Source organism: Marmota monax, unplaced genomic scaffold, assembly GCF_021218885.2.
Source record: "Marmota monax isolate L192 unplaced genomic scaffold, Marmota_monax_Labrador192_F-V1.1 WCK01_AAM20220418_F8-fsc00015, whole genome shotgun sequence".
Classification (NCBI taxonomy): Eukaryota; Metazoa; Chordata; class Mammalia; order Rodentia; family Sciuridae; genus Marmota; species Marmota monax.
The window spans coordinates 19,958,838-19,976,082 of NW_026692194.1; the positions used below are offsets into that span (position 1 = coordinate 19,958,838).

Here is a 17,245-nt window from a genome sequence, read left to right on the forward strand (position 1 = left end):
CTCTTTCCAATGAGAAAACTATCAGCATTCCCACCAATAACGCAGCAAATTGTTTTAAAATTCAGAATAAAAAGCTCATCCAATTTTACATCATCTCACAAAGAACAGCATTCAACCAAATTTCTCCATCCTTAGAAGAGAACATCATCACAAATAATCCAAAAACTATTTACAGTTGGCACTAGAATACTTTAGAAATAAACAGTGTGAATGTGATAAAGCAGAAAAAACTCTTGCCTGGAGTCCAGAAACTCTGCCCACTAATCCTGGCTCCAGCACTTAACTAGCAATTTAGTCCCTTCAACTGTTCTGGGCCTTAGTTTCCTGATTTGCAAAACAATCATCTCCATGGCCTACTCTTCCAACTCTAAAAAAAATATGACTCATACACATACATCTTTTCCAAGCTTTGCATTCTCATTCTGTTTAGTTATTATCATTACTTCATAGCCAATAAGCATTATTATTCTTAGTTCTACAACAGGAGAAAACAGACCAATTTAATCAAGGTGAGAAAAGAGTCTTCCCAACAACTGGTTTGCCATAGATAATTCTCAAGGTGAATAATGGAGGAGACATATGTTAAAAGGTGTTAAGTTTCAATATTTTAGGCTACTGTTTTGTATGCCAGTACATTCTCCCTAAGGACAAATAGTAAAATTCAAGGACAATAGGGATAAAAAAAAAATGACTATTCATTAGTTATTCAAGAACTAGAAGGCCAACCAAAAACATTACAGCACCTTTTTGCAGAATTGTTTTTTCTGATGAATTAAAGGGCAAAGTATGATCTAGAAATTTTTGAAAAGTATGTTTAAGTACTCCCTAATCAATGAGCTTTCATTTTGTAAACTGTAGAGTATGCAACAAATATAAGGAATTAGTAATATTCATGATTAAGAGAATAAAAAATTAAACCCAGGCGCAAATGGGGATTGCTGTAATCCCAGCAACCTGAGAGGCTGTGGCAGGAGGATCCCAAGTGGGAGGCCCGCCTGGGCAACTTTGCCAGGCCCAGCAAAATAAAAAATAAAAAGGGCTGGGGATGTGGCTCAGTGGTAAAGTGACCCTGGTTTCAATCCTCAGTACACACACAAATACACACAAAAATTAGAAGAAAGAAAGAAAAAAAAGACTAAAGATCTAGAAGTGTAGTTATTAGCTTACTCTTTTCAGTGAAATGAAGAATCTTCTTGGACTGCCACAAAGGTAGACTCTGTGAACAGCCACTGACTAATCTTGGTAATCCTTGTCTCTGTTCCCAGTCCATTCTCAAAAGTGTTATGTAAATGTAAGATTTTTAAAATTAGAATTATGCATTTGACATAAGAGTCCCAACTGTCAGAACTCAAGTTAATTTCTTGGTAAGCTGTTAGCTTACCAATATCTTCCCAATTCAACACTTAAAATATTTTAAAACTTCTATGAAATATATAGTTCAATTTTGCATGACCTTGTAAAGAAACAAAAGAAAAAGCATGAATTAAACTTCTAGAATAGAAGTTAGTGGCAAATTATAATAGTACAGTTCAGACTAAACACTAAATAGGGAAGTAAGTCACCAGTATAGAGTGTCTGCTACAAGAATTTTAAGGTGTAGTTATAAGAATGTCCAGCAAAACTAGTAACTGAAAAAATACCATCAAATATATACAGACAATTTAATATAAAGGATCACTGACCAAGTCCAGCGACAAGCCACCTATGGGGTTGAAATGCCAAAAGAAAATGTCAAAACCTACTAGTAACTGTGTGATCCCCCAAACCTTTGAAAGTTCAGAACCAAAGATGTACTTACACTGTTTCACAGCATCCTTTAAACGCAACTCCCTCTCCACAAAGTCACTCTGCTTTGGCTACTCCAATACCCAAATCCCAGCACCAAAGAATCTTAAAAGCCCAAATTGCTGCACCGGGGTCTTCCCTGCGCCCGCCTCCGCATCCTTTCCTAACCTACACCTCGGGTTAAACCTCCAGAGATGCTCCAGTCACTTCTCCCATCCACACTCGCTGGTTCCCTCCTTCATCTCCCAGCGGACCTTTCCTCTTCGACCTTGAGGACTCCCCAGATCGAAGCAGTAGAGCCCAAAATGACTTGACCGGTGCCCCCTTCCCTTGAGCCCCCACTCGGTGGCCTGCCCCCGACCCGAATCACGAACACTCTCCTAATACCCGGGACGACCCCCTTTTCCCTTAGGTACCCTACCTTCCTCCAAACTGAAAAGGAATTCTTCAGAAATGCACTGAGAGCCTACTACGCGCAAGCTCCTACTACGCGCCGCGCGGTTTGCATCGGCTCACGGCCCGGGCTTGCGGTCCTCTTCCCGGCCGGCCCATCCCGGCCCCAGGGCCCGTGCCACCTCCGCAGGGTGCGGAGGCGCCGGCCGGAGGCGGACTGCGCCGGGCGCGGGCACTGGGGCAAGGAGAGGTGGCCACTAACGGCGGCGCAGGGGCCGGGGGCAGGCGGCCGGCTGGACTACCGCGGGGACACTCACCGGCCGGGACGCACGGGTCGGCCTCATCCAGGGCACCTGCGGCCAGGCAGGACGGGCCCGGACGGCTCAGTCATCAAGAGGGCGAGTCCGCTCGCCCGCCGGTGCGTCCCGTCCCCTCCGACTGCCCAGCCAGCGCAACCTCGCTTCCTCCGGACGAAGCCCGGAGACCCCAGCTCGGCCGGATGCCCCCGCCTGGCCCCCACCCCCTTCCCCGGCCACCTCCCCCTCTTCCCTCTTTTCCCCTCCCCCATTCCCCCAACCCCCACCGGAATGGAAAATACCTCCCGGGGCTGGGGGCGGGCGGGGGCACGCCTCTCTGAAGGGCAGCCTACCGTGACCAATAGCAGGCGGGGCTTTGGTGGGGCGGGATTCCCAGCGGCCAATCCGGAGGCGTGTAGGTGAAGGCCGAAGGAGGGAGGCAGAGAACGAGAAGGGGGCGGCCCGGGAGCCTGGGAGGTCCGGCCGCTCGGGTGCGCGCTGTGCGCAGCCTCCATTTTGGAGTCGGGCAGCTGCGACGGAGGCCGGGTCCGGCCAGGGAAAGGAAGGAGCCAGTCAGGTGAGAGGGAAGCGGTCACGTGGATTGAGGGGCGGGGTAAAGCGGGCTGCTGCCCGAGAGGAGGGGTGGGTGGCAAAGAGTCATCAGGGCTGAGAGTCACGTGGATGCAGAAGGGCTGGTGGTGGGTTTGGGGCTGGAAGGTCAACCTCAGGTAGGACCCGGGGGAAGTCTTTGTCCCAGCATTCAACTCTCGTGAGGGAGGAGAGGAAAATACTGAATGGAGGGTGTGAGTGCCCGGTAGGAAAATGTGAATGAGTCTCCCTAGCTCCCTCCAGCATGGAGCCACTCAGTCACAAAATTTCAAGATCCACGGGAAACCGGGCACCTCATTTAATTGAAGTATTCCCATTCCCTGTCTCAGCCACCACAAAGATGACTCACAAATCGGTGGGAGGGGTGTTCTGTCATCCTCTTTTTGCTTGTACTTTATGTGGAAGGCCCCCGCCCTAGAAATGGCTGAAAGGGTAGAGGAAGAGAAACAGTTGAGGAATTGTAACGCCCACGGGACTCTCCATCTGGCCTTTTAGAAACCTGATCGTCATTCACAGAGTCACTGGCCACTTCTTAAGTGTTACACATCCATGGTTGCATTCCAAAGTCTCCAAACTAAAAATAGTAAACTAAAAAAACTTGCCTCTGACACCTTGTCAAATTCTCATTCTTTATTTCAGTTTGTGCTTCAAGAAGTCTGAATTATTCTACCTACTAGTCCACCGGAGAGTGCTCCTCCTAAGGCTACCCCAGTGACATCATATGATGGAGTGCAAGGCTCACAGTTTAGACTTTATCTTACGTGATGGTGAACTGCATCCTTCTTGAAGGTTTTTATCTTTCCCCTCAGACCCCTTAACCTATATGTCTTTCTCTTCAGGTAATTTTTCTCAGTCTCTTCAATCCTTATCTTCAGTTTTAGGTGGCTCATAGTCCTACTACTGCACACTAGGCAATCTAACCATTCTCCTGCTTGCAAAAGCTGAATGTACGTACATTTAGTGAGATCCAGATCTGCATATGTGCCTTTTGGACAGTCCACTTGCCTACCAACGCCATGTCCAAATTGGACCTCCTATGCTTTCTGAAGTACACAAAATGTGCTCCTCTATTCCTTTTCTTCTTTGACAATATCGCTGTCCACTCACTTTCCCAAGTCTAGAACCAGGGGTAATCCACCATCCACTTCCTCACTGCTTCAAAATATCTCTACTTGTAGAGTGATCTGGAATGCCCCCGAAGTCTAGTATGTTAAAACTTGGTCTCCAGCTTGGTACTATCCAGAGGTGGTGGAACCTTTAAGAGGTACAGCCTAATAGGAAGTTTTCATTCATTGAGATTTTGCCCTCATAGGAGATTGTGGAACCCTGTTTCTTCTCTTTCTCTTTCTGGTCAGGGTGTGAGCACGTTTACTCCACCACATAGTCCCACCATAATGTGGCGTCTTCATCCCCTACTAGAGGCCTAAAAGTAATAGGTCCATCCTATCATGAACTGAAATCTCCCAAAACCCTAAGCATTTTTTTCTTCATTAGTTGATCATCTCAGGTATTACAGTGGTGGAAAGCAGATCAACATATACTATCCTTTCTTACTTTCTTTTTGTTTATTTTATTTTCATTTGTTCTACTTAGTTGTATATGACAGCAGAATGTATTTCAAATGCCCTCTCCTGTCCATTTCCATTGCCATTTATTCATTCGGCCAATATTTGCTTAAAATGTGCCAGGCATTGTTTGAGATGCTCAGGATATATTGGTAAACAAAACTGACAGTGTTACTGAATAGGGTGAGACAAATGGTATATGAATAAATTAGTAACTAAAGAAAACAAATCAAGGTTGATAAGTGTTATGAAGACAATAAAATAGGAACATCTATCAGAACCTCAGAGTCCGTTGCCCAGCTCTTCACTGCAGTTTCCCTGCCCCTCTTCTCATTCTTTCTTATTTTCAGGATCCTTGGTCCTAATCCTTTCATCTGGAGTCTTGATTTCATTCCCTTTCATCTAAAAGGACTTTCTGGTCTTTATGTTGTTATGTTATAGCTGCCTAAATAGCAAATCTCCCAAATAGATGATAAGCTATTTGAGATCAGAGATCATTCATACCTTATATATCTTTGTGCCCCTGCAGTGCTCAAAGATGAGTATTAAATGAATCAGTGAGTCCCCTGACACCTGAATCAGGATGCCATAAAAACAACTCCAGCCTGTATCAGAATGGGAAGATCTGAAACTCACCAATTTGATGGAATAGGAATGATACCTGGAGGCAGGGGACAGGATTATGAATGAAGTCACCTATTTTGGTACCTTCCAGACCTGAGATTCCACAATGCTATTCATCATGTATTGCAGTAGTTACTTCATAAATACTAGTTTACTTGAGAGTGTCAAGTACATGGGGCAATTTATAAGTATTCTGTTTCAGATGATGAGCCTCAAACCCAGAGAAGTCTGGGTGAATTGCCAGGATAGGCCCTGCAGGGGAAGGTTGCAATTGCTATTTCACTTTGTATTTCCAGGCCCTTGGGTATTGCACCCCAACAGGGAACGGGATGTTGCCAGTTCCGTCATAGTCATTGTAATTAAATCCTAGTTCTGGCAAAGGGCAGTACATAATTATGAAGTATTATGGTTTTTCTCATTATTAGGCACCCAGCTGCCCAGCCCAGGAAACCACAGTAGTAAAACACTGAGAAGCCAAGCTCCTCTCCCAGCTGGCATGAATCAATACCAGGTGTACTGGCACATAGTTTTACAGCTCCACATTCATCAAGATGAGACCTTCTGTCCCTTCTTTTTGGCAAGATAAAATTTTAAGTAAATTGTTAGAGGAAATGTAAAGAAAGACCTTTGCCACCACTTTTGAATCAAATTAACAGCCTTTTCTCATCTACATACCTACTGCATAAACTTTTTTTCAACTTTATCCTTGACCTGCTCACTTCCTAAACATCATTCTACAATGTCTCCTGACATTAAAGGGCACTCAATTAGGGTGAGAGTATAAAACACAAGGAGTGCTTTTACTTTCAAGAAGCTTATCATGTAGACTACTAATTCAAAAAGCATAGTCAGGTTTGACAAGAAGCCTGCCACTTACTGAACACATACCCAGTGCCATAGTTGGCATTTTCACCTATTTTATCTGATTTAATCCACACCACTCTGCAAGGGAGGCTTTATAATCCCCATTTTCTTCAAAGTTACAAAGGCAGTAAATGACAGAACTCAAGAGTTCAACATAAATGCAGAAATTTGGTGATTGTATACTCATACTGGATTTTTCCATACTGGTAGCTGAATTTATATTCAGATTTCACCTCTTTCTATCAGATAAAAATGGTTTCTTGAATAAAGTAGATCTTAAACTGAGCACTGGAAGGATAATTCGGAAGTGATTCTGAGGGAATGGTGCCAAAGAAGGAGGCCAAATTGGCCATAAGCCTAAAATCAATCAGTAAGGGAGATTTTTTTTTTGTTCGGAGATGAGTCATATTATATTCTTCAAGTACCTTTATTGTCTCAGCTACTCCAAATGGGGAAGTCAATCCATGTGGTTCTGGGTTGGGAGGCAGGAGCTGAGGAAGGGTAGGCCAAGGATAGGTGTGGGTTGTTTCAGGAGGAAATATTTTGAATGGAGAACTCCCCAAATGCCGATAACTGGCATACCTAGCAATGCTGGGTGAGGCTGATTGTTACAGGGAGAAGGACTATTTGTGTATGTGGTATTATTGGGGATCAAACCCTTACTCTTGCACATGCTGGGCAAATACTCTGCCACCGAGGTACACCTATTCCTCAACTTTTGTTTAGATGACTCCAAAATCTAGATTTCCAGCCTTGACCTTGCTTTCAACGTTTAGATCCCCATTTTCAGCTACCCACTTCACTTGTCAACAGGGGTCTTACAAACAGGCATCTCAAACCAAACAGGACTAGTGGCAAATGCTTTAACTTAACTATAAGAAAACTCCAAACTGCCATTTCCTTCCCAAGCCTTTTTTTTTTTTTTTTTTTTTGTATTCCCCAGTTTGGTAATCATCATCTACCAAGTCATATACTCTAGAAGTTTTTCAAAAGAATCTTTTCTTCTCCCTCTCTTCCAGCTCCTAATGTCAGTAAGTGATTCTAAAGGACACACACTTCTTTTAATAGGTACTTCCCATTTCCACTGTCCTCATTCAGTTGCATGATTATCTCAGTTGCATGATTGCAAAAAACTCCAAACTCCTTTTTTCATGCTCCAATTCATGCACCAATCTGCCACTATAATTTCTTTTGGAAACCTAGATCTATATGACTTTTAATTACCTGCTTTCATGGGCTGTGCAACTGCATGCAAAATGGCATTAAAAATATTTTTACTTCCACTCTGGACTCCTCTGCTCCCCACTACAGGGAGTCCTGTATTTATTTTCATCTTTCTGTGCTTTTCATCCACTCTTTGCCTGCATTGTGCTGCCTCTTCCTCCACCTAAACACTCCTTTTCATTTTCCATAGGCCTGTTTAAATGACTTTTCGTCAGTGAAGCCTTTCCAGACCTCTACCATAAAAATAGTCCTTCTCCCTGTAACAATCAGCCTCACCCAGCATTGCACCATACATTTATCACACTGAATAGACACAATGGTGAAATAGAACTGGGGAGCTGAGTTAGAAGACAAAAAAATCTAATGGGTCATTCACTGTGCCATCCAATGCAAGTCACAAAACCTCTCTGAGCCTCAGTTATTTTACTTATAGAATTGTAGTAAAAACAACTATAATTACAAAGCTGTCTTCCGATGGGTTCTAAGTACATTGAGAGCAAAACAAACATCTGGTCATCTTTCTATTCTTTCCCCAAAATAGCACCTATCTCTGCCTGTTCCATAGATTGTTTTATGATAGAAATTACTATTTTTTTGTAGAATTATATTCTCCCAATTATTCCCTTAATCATCTTATCCTAATAATGTCTCTTAAAAGACAATCATGACATCTTCATTTCTTTGTATAATTGTTTATTGCCTTTATAGTTAAATAGTCACATAAGAAGGTCTCTGAAGGGACAAAATATATATTTTATATATGATAAATTTTAGAGGCCTTTATTTACTGGATAAAAACTTTGGAAAGCCATAACAGTGCCCTATTCTAGACATTTAATCATATGGAAATGAAACAATAGTTCTCATAAAATATTACAGTGATGAACAATAAACATAAACCTAGATTCTAATCTATATAGTTAAAATGTGCAGCCAATAGAAGATGAGCCATTAGGTAGATGAAAGTTCAGTTTTTAGAGTTCTAGTTCCATGGCAGTCACTGTGCTAGGTGCAGAGAATACAGAACTCAATGAATAAAATTCTTTGTTAAAAAAATTCACAGATTAGTGGAAACATTGTCTCATAGTTTAGTAATTTCAGTGGAATGTTTAGGCACAATGACAAAGCTAAGCACAAGTTATAATGAGAGAGTATCAAGAAGGAATACTGAGGCTAGGGTTGTGGCTCATTGGTAGAGTGCTTGCCTCACATGTGTAAGGCACTGGGTTTGATTCTCAGCACCACATATAAATAAATGAATAAAATGAAGGTCCATCAACAACTAAAATATATATTTAAAAGAGAAGGAACACCTAGTGCAGCCAGCTATTTGAACCAGAAGTCCCACCTTCTTGAGAAGAGAACTACTGAACTTTCTTGACATTTATAAATACGTGTAGCAATCCACATTCTAACCTTTAATGTAATTCTTTATGAGTCAATAATTAAGTATGATCCTCCTCAGCAACACCTTCCAGGGTCTCCAATTTATTTATTTATTTTTTTAAAAAATGTTTTTAGTTGTAGAAGGACATGATACTTTTATTTATTTATTTATTTATTTTTAATGTGGTGCTGGGATCGAACACAGTGCCTCACACATGCTAGGCAAGCACTCTACCACTGAGTCACAACCCCAGCCCCATTTATTTATTTGAAGAAGAAAAAAAGATGTGAAAAAAATAGCAAGGACACCAAAAATACTAGGCAGAAGCAAGGTTCTTGGATAAGGAGAATAAGACTCAGTATGGTGCAGACTTCTGGAGCTGCCTGCTTAAACCATATCAATGATGTGCCTTTGGTTGAGCATTGATTCAGGGCTTTATTTTTGTTTTTGATTAATAGCAACTATAAATTTTATGAAATTGCCATATGACTTCTCTCAAGCTTTTTTCTTTTTAGTATATGTTTATATTTGACCAACCAATATACTCACGTTTCACAAATCAAAAAAAGAAAATAGGTACAGAGTGAAAAGTGCCTCTCTATCCCTACCCCTCCTGTTTGTTTCTCATTGACCCTCATAGGTAGAGATAACTGTTAAGATAGTTTTCTCTGTGTATCCTTCCAATGTTTCTTCAAGAAAATATAAACAAGTCTTTATCTATTTTTTTCTCTTCCCCCTTCTTACATAAGAGGTGGCATATTGTATCCCCTGATTTGCATCTTGCTTTTCCCTCTAGCGATGTATCTTAGAGTTTTTTCCTGTCAGTACTAGCAGAGCTTCCTCATTCTTTCAAACAGCTGCATAGATTGCACTGCAGGATATGCCATAGTTTATTTAACCATTCCTCCATTGATGAACACTTGGGTTGTTTCCACTCTTTGCTGTTTATTATGAACAATGCTGTGATGAATAATAAGGCATGTATGTAAGCAAGAATATCTTTAGAATAAATTCCCAGAAGTCTCCCAAACTTTTTAATAAACTTTAATAAAACCTTCTAAGGAATGTTCTAAGATGGTGTGACTGGGTTTCCAAATTAGAACCTCAGCTTTCCAAGGATTAACTTTCACATTCCAATAAGAGTAGTTCTTCATTCTTGGCCTGTAAATTATATCTTTGTATTTTTTCCAATAAGGAAACATTTTTATATTCAATCTGCCTCTCCTGAAACCAACAATAGTTGGAATGATGTTTTTGGAGAAGGAGAAGGGGAAAGGTAAAGAAGACCCAAGAGAGAATAAAAATATATGATTATGCCCCAGTTAATGAATTGAAAGCACTAGAAAATACCTGAATTTTCTTAATCCATCATACAAAAGTATCTCTGGAATGAGGTCTCAGGGATATCGGGTTTGGAGTAGAGAACTTGTAAAATGAACCCAGGCCAACAAAGTTCTAGTGCTGCCTTCACCCCAGAGTCAGGTACCCCTCTAACATTTTTTTATTAATATCCCTTCTTTTTTTTTAACTCAATCTTTTGAATACAAAAAATATTTGTTTTAGTTGTAGGTGGACACAATAACTTTTATTTTATTTTTATGTGGTGCTGAAGATTAAAACCAGTGCCTCATGAGTGCTAGGCAAGTGCTCTACCACTGAGCCACAACCCTAGTCCCTTAGAATCCCATCTTACTTCCCTTAATAATTCTTTATTTTCTCATAGTCTCTTTTGGAAAATTGGCTTAAGGATTTGATGAAGTGGGTAGATTTTTGTAAATGTGCTTTATAACTGGGTAATGTAGAGTAAGTATTCTATCTTTTCTTTTAATATTTATTCTTAAGTTTTAGGTGGACACAGTATCTTTGTTTTACATTTATGTGGTACTGAGGATCGAACCCAGTGCCTCGTGTATGCCAGGTGAGCACTCTACCACTGAGCCACAACCCCAGCCCCTAAATATTCTATCGTTACACTAATTTTTTTCCCTACCACTGTAGACTTTCTTATTTTCTAGATTTCAGATGTATGAGACCTGAATGGAATAATCCTACGGTACTTAGTTTACAAGAGATCTTTGGGAGAACGCATACAAATGCAGAAATATATATCAGTGATACATCAGTGAAGGCTGCCCCCCCCCTTTTTTAGAGAGAGAGAGAGAGAGAGAGAAAGAGAATTTTTTAATATTTATTTTTTAGTTTTCGGTGGACACAACATCTTTATTTTTATGTGGTGCTGAGGATCGAACCCAGCGCCCCACGCATGCCAGGCGAGCGCGCTACCACTTGAGCCACATCCCCAGCCCCAAGGCTGCCCCTTTAACAATTCTGTACTTCTTAAGAAGTTACCCCAGCTGGGCATGGTGGTATACACCTGTATTCCCAGCTCTGGAGGCTGAGGCAGGAGGATCACAAGTTCAAGGTCAGCCTGGGAAACTTAGCTAGAGCCTATCTCAAAAATTTAAAAAAGGCTGGGATATAGCTAGCTCAGAGGTAAACCATTCTCTCAGTTCAATCCCCAGTACCAAAACAAAATAAAAACCTACACAGCCACAGTTCTGTCATTATTAAAAAAATAAAATTATCTTTTCACATAGAATTTCTCATTGTTTCCATCCCATGTGGATGGATTAATAATATTCTTAATAATAAAAGTCAGTATGGACCACATCCAAATAAGGAGTATTAAAAAGCCTTCCCTTTGGATTTACTCTTAATATTTATTATTCACATGAGAGCATACTTAAAATATATAGTATCAAGTTACTAAAATGTAGGTTAAAATATCATTTGCAATGGTGCCTCTTTTAGAGGAACAAGTTTTTTTAAATTTTTTTTAATTGTATACGGACACAATATCTTTATTTATTTTTATTTGGTGCTGAGGATTGAACCCAGTGTCTCACATGTGAGAGTCAGGCTCTCTACCACTGAGCTACAGCCCCAGCCCAAAGGAACAAGTTTTTTATGGGAAAATATTTATGGCCTCTGAAATTAGTTCTAATTAGAGTGATAGTCTATTAATGTTTTAAGGCATTAAGACTTAAGTGAGCAGTCTTGGGATGAATTAATCTCTGGAAAATGACATCAAAATGTAGGCTCAACATCAACTGGACCATTTTTGAACTGCTTTGGGTAACCTGATAGATATTCTTTATTATCAAGATTCCTTTGTTTCATTACTTCTAAAATTTTTCAAAATTTCAAGGCACTTACAAAACACTTAGCTTGTTCTGGGATATTTTTTGTGAGTAGATGGTATGCAAACAAAAGGTAGAGTGACAGATGCCAACTATACATTTTGCAAAAACATCTTATGCATGTGTAAGCAGAGAATTGGATAACATGAAAAGAGATGTCTTATACAGGTGGCACATGGGAACAGGACAGGTCTTCTAAACTGGATGGGCCTATAAAAACAGGTGTCCTGAGCATGTGTACATCTGTTACACCTGTTCTTCTACAAAGAAATTCCCTCTTAAAATTTGAATAGATCTTCAGAATCAGATTCCAAGGTTGGCTGAGCTTAGTTCAGTTTTCCATTAGTTTAAGAGAGACTATGGGCACCTGAATGGATTGCATATATTTTTGTGGTTCTTCTGAGACTTTAATATTTCCCCTGGCTCTTTATTATTTAGAGTTTAAGACTTAAATCCTTTTACTTGGTCTGCAAAAATAATAATAATAATCTTATAGCATTAAATTCATTGGCAATGTGCTTTGGAGGGAATAAAATTGTGTTCTACAAAAGGGCTTGAATATACAGAATTTCAATGCTTCAAATGATGTAATTTTCTATAATATTTAGCCTGCCATTTTTAGTTTAATATTGGGATAATAGGAGACTTTGAAGAAAAAGCTTAAGAGAGGCTAATTTGCCTGGTAGTGCTTCTGTTCTTTTGTTCTTTTAGAATCTAAAATTAACCAACATCTGCAGTGTCAACAAGGACTCCATGTGGCATTCAAGTTTGTACTTTTCCTAAATAATGCATTTGAAGCAATGTAATCTGAGAGGAATTCTGAGGTAATAATGAACAGAATGCCTTTTATTGTGTAACACTTTATAGTTTCAAAGTGATTTATCAACTAGGACCTTATTTGATCCTCTCAACAATATTAAGAGGCCTGGAAATTAAGTATTTATTATTTCCATTGACCAGATGAGAAAACGGAGGTCCAAAGTGTTAAAGAGATATCATCACAGTCATAAACCGGGTTAAGTAGCAGCATGAGAATAAAACCCAAGCCATCTGGTTCCTAACTCAGTATCCTCTCTTCCTTAGGATCAAGTTATTGACAGTCCATGTTCTAATAGCAGTTTTCAAAATAATAGATTCCACAAGCAACTCTGTAGGAAAATAAAAAGAACTCAATATCAGAAACTAAATAATAAATATGCATGTTTACATTTCAAAAATTTAATGTATTTCATTTGCTCAAATAAGTCAATAGATGTTTTCTATAAAATTTCATTTGTTCCTTTTGTGATTTTCTACTTTACCTTCAAAACAAAACTCTTTTTTCCTTGAGAAATTATACCTCATAAATTTTTATTAGTCATATCTAGAAAATTCAAAAACTTTCCAGTAAGAGATGTTGCAACTAAGAGTATTTTCCTCACAGTAATAAACATAATTTATGTCTACCTGAGTTTTGAAACATTTTGTTTCAGTTTTAACTTCTGTAAATTTCTGTGTCTTCTCAACCATTCAGAATTTCTGGGACAAAACCCAAGGTGGTTAAAACTTAAAGAATGTATTAGAAACATAACTTGGAACTGGTACACAGTCATGAATTTAGAAGGGCCCATTTTTAGTCTAAATAATGTTATTGTCAATCCTACTTTATAGAAATTTCTAGCTGTGTAATATTACCATTTCTCTTTAAAATGTGGTGAAATTCAATGGCTTTCATTTCTTAAAAGTTTGAGACTTAAAAATTATGAATGCTGGCATTCTTGAAGTGGGACACTGTGAGTCTGTAATGTCAAAAAGGTGCTGGCGTGTGTTCTCAAACATTGACAGGCAGATATATTTCCAACAAGTGGAAACACAGGGCTACACTGGCAAAAGGAGAAGCCATCAAGAATCTTAATCATGATTTGGCCCCATCTATGCTGGTTCTGCAGAGGCTTCACAAAAGTGCATCTTTAGGAAGCATCTTCTACCAAGTGGAAAGCTGGCAAGAAGTAGCCTTAAACATTGCTGACAGAGAGAAAGCAGAGCTTATTTAAAACTAAAAACAAAACAAAAAAAAACTTTTCCATTAACTATTTGGATATGTCTCAGGAAACTACAAACAGAAAAGCAATATTTAAATTTGATACTGTCCAAACATTCTTGCAACTCTACCCCTATGTCTAGGATTAGTAGAAATATACTGATCTAACCTGATATGTTCTCTTTCTCTTACACACATCAGCACACCTGGACATAGGAACCATACAAAAAGGGATCCAGAGAAAAGGGGGCAAAGAAAATGATATGGAATGAACAAGTAAGTGGGAAGACTGAGGTGATTTGGAAAATTGGGATCAGAAAGCCTTGGCGGTAGGATCGAAAGTTACACAAGAAGACAGTGGAATCTGTGATAAAGAGAGGGACTTTGTGGATTTGGGGGACTGGTAATCATTATTTAGCAATGACTTAAGAACTAATCAATTAGAATTGGAATGATGGGACTTTGTTTCCACTCACAACCAGGGACCTCTTTGTGATAAGGGAAATAACATGGTCCCTTGGCTATTCTGCTGCTGATTAATGAGCTGGACAGAAAAGTGCTGGAAAGATTCATGAAACTCCCATAGTGGTCCAACTTTTTTCTGCCAGATTGGCTGGGGGGGAAAAAAAGCAGCTGATCATGTCAAACCAAGTTAGCCAATATCTGTATTGTCTGTCTACATCATAAAGCACAATGGTACACACTGTTATCTTGCAGTTCATTATTAGAAGAAAGAATTGGGAAAGTATTGGACCATGCCTATAATATATGAGGTAATCATACAACCCAGGGTGCTCCTGCACTGGCCATTGGTATGTGTCATTTGCACCCTGCTACATTAATGCCTATTCTCAAAATTAGACACAACACTGCTCCTTCTTCATCTCCTTGTTTACATGCTGCTGAGACCATGGGAGAAGGACATGGTCTTGCCAGCTAAATACTAACAGACCAAAACCAACCACACATTGGCATTAACATGCCTTTCCCAAAACACCTAGTCCAAGTACATCATTGCCACAGAAAGAATCAGGTCCCAAAAGGTCATTCTAGGGTGTCTGTGGAGGGTGCCTAGATCTCTGTTACCTTGCCTTCCACCTTTTGGTGGCCATTGGGAGTCTGTGCACCCTGAGAAACCAGATTTCTCTTGTGTGAAAATATCAAGAAAGCCATGAAAAATGGAACACAATGTGATTGTTTCTGCATCCTGCTGAATATGTCCCAGGGTGGAGTGATTCTTGCTTTAAAAAATAAGTCAGCCTTGAGTGGATCAACATGTTTAAAAGACGTTTCCAAATATGTCTAAAACTCTACATGCAAGGACTTAAGTCTCAATTAACACAGCAGATTTAGACTAGAACAGAAGTTGGAAATTAGAAAAATGAAGAGGTATTATAATACAGGAGAAAGAGCCAGTCCTATCAGTAACTAGTTGTGTGCCTTTGGTCATTATGCCCATGTCTCAGTGGCCTCAACTCTAAAATGAGCATTACAATAAAAGGAATATCATTTTAGAAAAAAAAATTCTGAGAAAAACTTATTTATGTCCTTTCTCTTTCCCAAAGATGGCTCTTTCTAGATGTCTCCGTGTGTCTGCCTCAAGAGACATGCTTTGCTTCTGAATATCTACAGAGAAGAATAGGGTTTGAGGAGAGCCATATTGCCCCAAACTAGAAAGGTCTATGATTCCAGAAACAGCAAGGACAGCCTTCTACTTCTTGGCAGTACCCCTTGCTATGTATGCCTCAGGGAGGCGGGATCTTTACTAGAGTCCTCTTATCTGGAAAATAGCAGAGGGTAAATCCAAAGGGATCTTGAAGATTGGGACTTGCCCATGCGAACTAATGGGGAAGAGCCACCCAATGTTCTAGTTCTTCTTAATGTCACGGTCCTCAGTGAGAATACAAAGATACTCCAGGAATGAACCAAATTCAATTTCCTGTCATCCAGCAGGGAAATCAAATTACCATACTCTAAAGATCTTAAAAGAGCCATGTGGTGAGATGACCATTAGTTTGATTAATTTGTGTCTCTTTATTACATTTTGAAAATGAGCCTAAACAAATCTTGCATACTATAGAAATGTGCTTTCTTCGAGCTCAATTCACCAAGAGTTGCTATTTGTTAGCCATCTGTGTCATGTTTTTCCCACACCATCCCTTTGTGTGCCCTGTGTTTCCCATGGGGGTGTTTATTGAGAAAGATTGGTAACATCTTGAAAATTATCAGGTGCCCTTTCCCAAGTCCCTAAACATTTTCTTCCAAGTTGGAAAGGAATATCTTTCATGCCCTATCTGGTGTCAGAAGAGCAACTTAGGGTTACACCACATAACCAGAGGTCTTTGGTCCTCTCATTCTCTGGGACTACATCTGTTCTTGGAGTTGATGATAAAACACAATTTTTAAAATCTCATGCAATTTTTTTTATTGTTGCTGCTGTGGTTTGATGGTGAAAGGCATATTTGTAGTTCCAAGACTATGTTACAGCTGGAAAAGAGGCAAAATACTTAGTGCAAGGAAAAGCCTAGCACAGGCACTGACAGCTTCTTTCATTTCTGAAAGCATTTATTTGACATTCATATTCTCTCTCTCTCTCTCTCTCTCTCTCTCTCTCTCTCTCTCTCAAGAAGACATAAATAATTGCCATGTTCTCTTAAGGTTATTTTCCTGCCTATGGTTTGCTTCTCATATTAAATATTTTAGGAGAAAAAGTAATGTTTGTTTTGTTCTTCTTCTTTTTTTAATTTAGGGAGCCTGTGTTCTTGATTCAGTCAAAATAATGTTTGGATCACTGTGTTTCATGCCAAATAGGCTTTCTCAGAACTTGGAAAACGATATAAAATGCTACCCACATCTTCCCTTTTCTCTTATCTTTCTAAGATCTCCCATTTAGCCAAGGCATCATCATACTGGAGGGACAAAGGCCTCTCTCTAATCCATGACCTCCTAAATCTGGTGAACCTCAGTTGTTCAATGATCTGAACTTTCTCTAAAAAATAACACAAATTGTCTTTTCCCAGTAGAAACTACTTAAAATTCTCAAATTTATTATTTCTTTCTTCATTCGATGAGAAATAAAAGGAAATCATACAAAGTTTTCAGAGAAATTACTATAATATAAGGAAATGTAGTTCTATCCAAAAATAAAAAAAAAGAAAGTAAAAAAAATAGATAAATGTTGAAGATGGGAACAATATGAAATCTTACTCAAGTAGATCCTTATGTTCCAACCAAAAGCTAAAAAATGAAGAAGAGCTCTAAAAAATGGTAAAGGAATA

The 17,245-nt window shown here is 39.5% G+C and overlaps 1 protein-coding gene and 1 long non-coding RNA gene across 14 annotated transcripts in view; one reads left to right on the top strand and one right to left on the bottom strand.

Annotated features, from left to right (window-relative positions):
• Socs5 (suppressor of cytokine signaling 5) overlaps nt 1–2,989 on the bottom strand; it is a 56,053-nt gene extending 53,064 nt beyond the window's left edge. For 5 of the 12 annotated variants that reach the window (XM_046424828.2, XM_046424804.2, XM_058573395.1 and 2 more), the window contains exon 1: nt 2,496–2,695. The gene's annotated coding sequence lies outside the window, so the exon portion shown is untranslated. Of the gene's footprint in view, nt 1–2,206; nt 2,469–2,495; nt 2,696–2,827 lie in introns of those variants that run through there. The other 7 variants (XM_046424789.2, XM_046424780.2, XM_046424772.2 and 4 more) reach the window with 3 other exon arrangements.
• The window catches only part of LOC124079325 (uncharacterized), a 53,625-nt gene continuing 39,284 nt past the window's right edge, over nt 2,905–17,245 (top strand). Inside the window, exons 1-2 of one of the 2 annotated variants that reach the window (XR_009225152.1) lie at nt 2,905–3,051; nt 3,723–14,243. This is a non-coding gene — a long non-coding RNA (uncharacterized LOC124079325). Of the gene's footprint in view, nt 3,052–3,112; nt 3,203–3,722; nt 14,244–17,245 lie in introns of those variants that run through there. The other variant, XR_009225153.1, reaches the window with a different exon arrangement.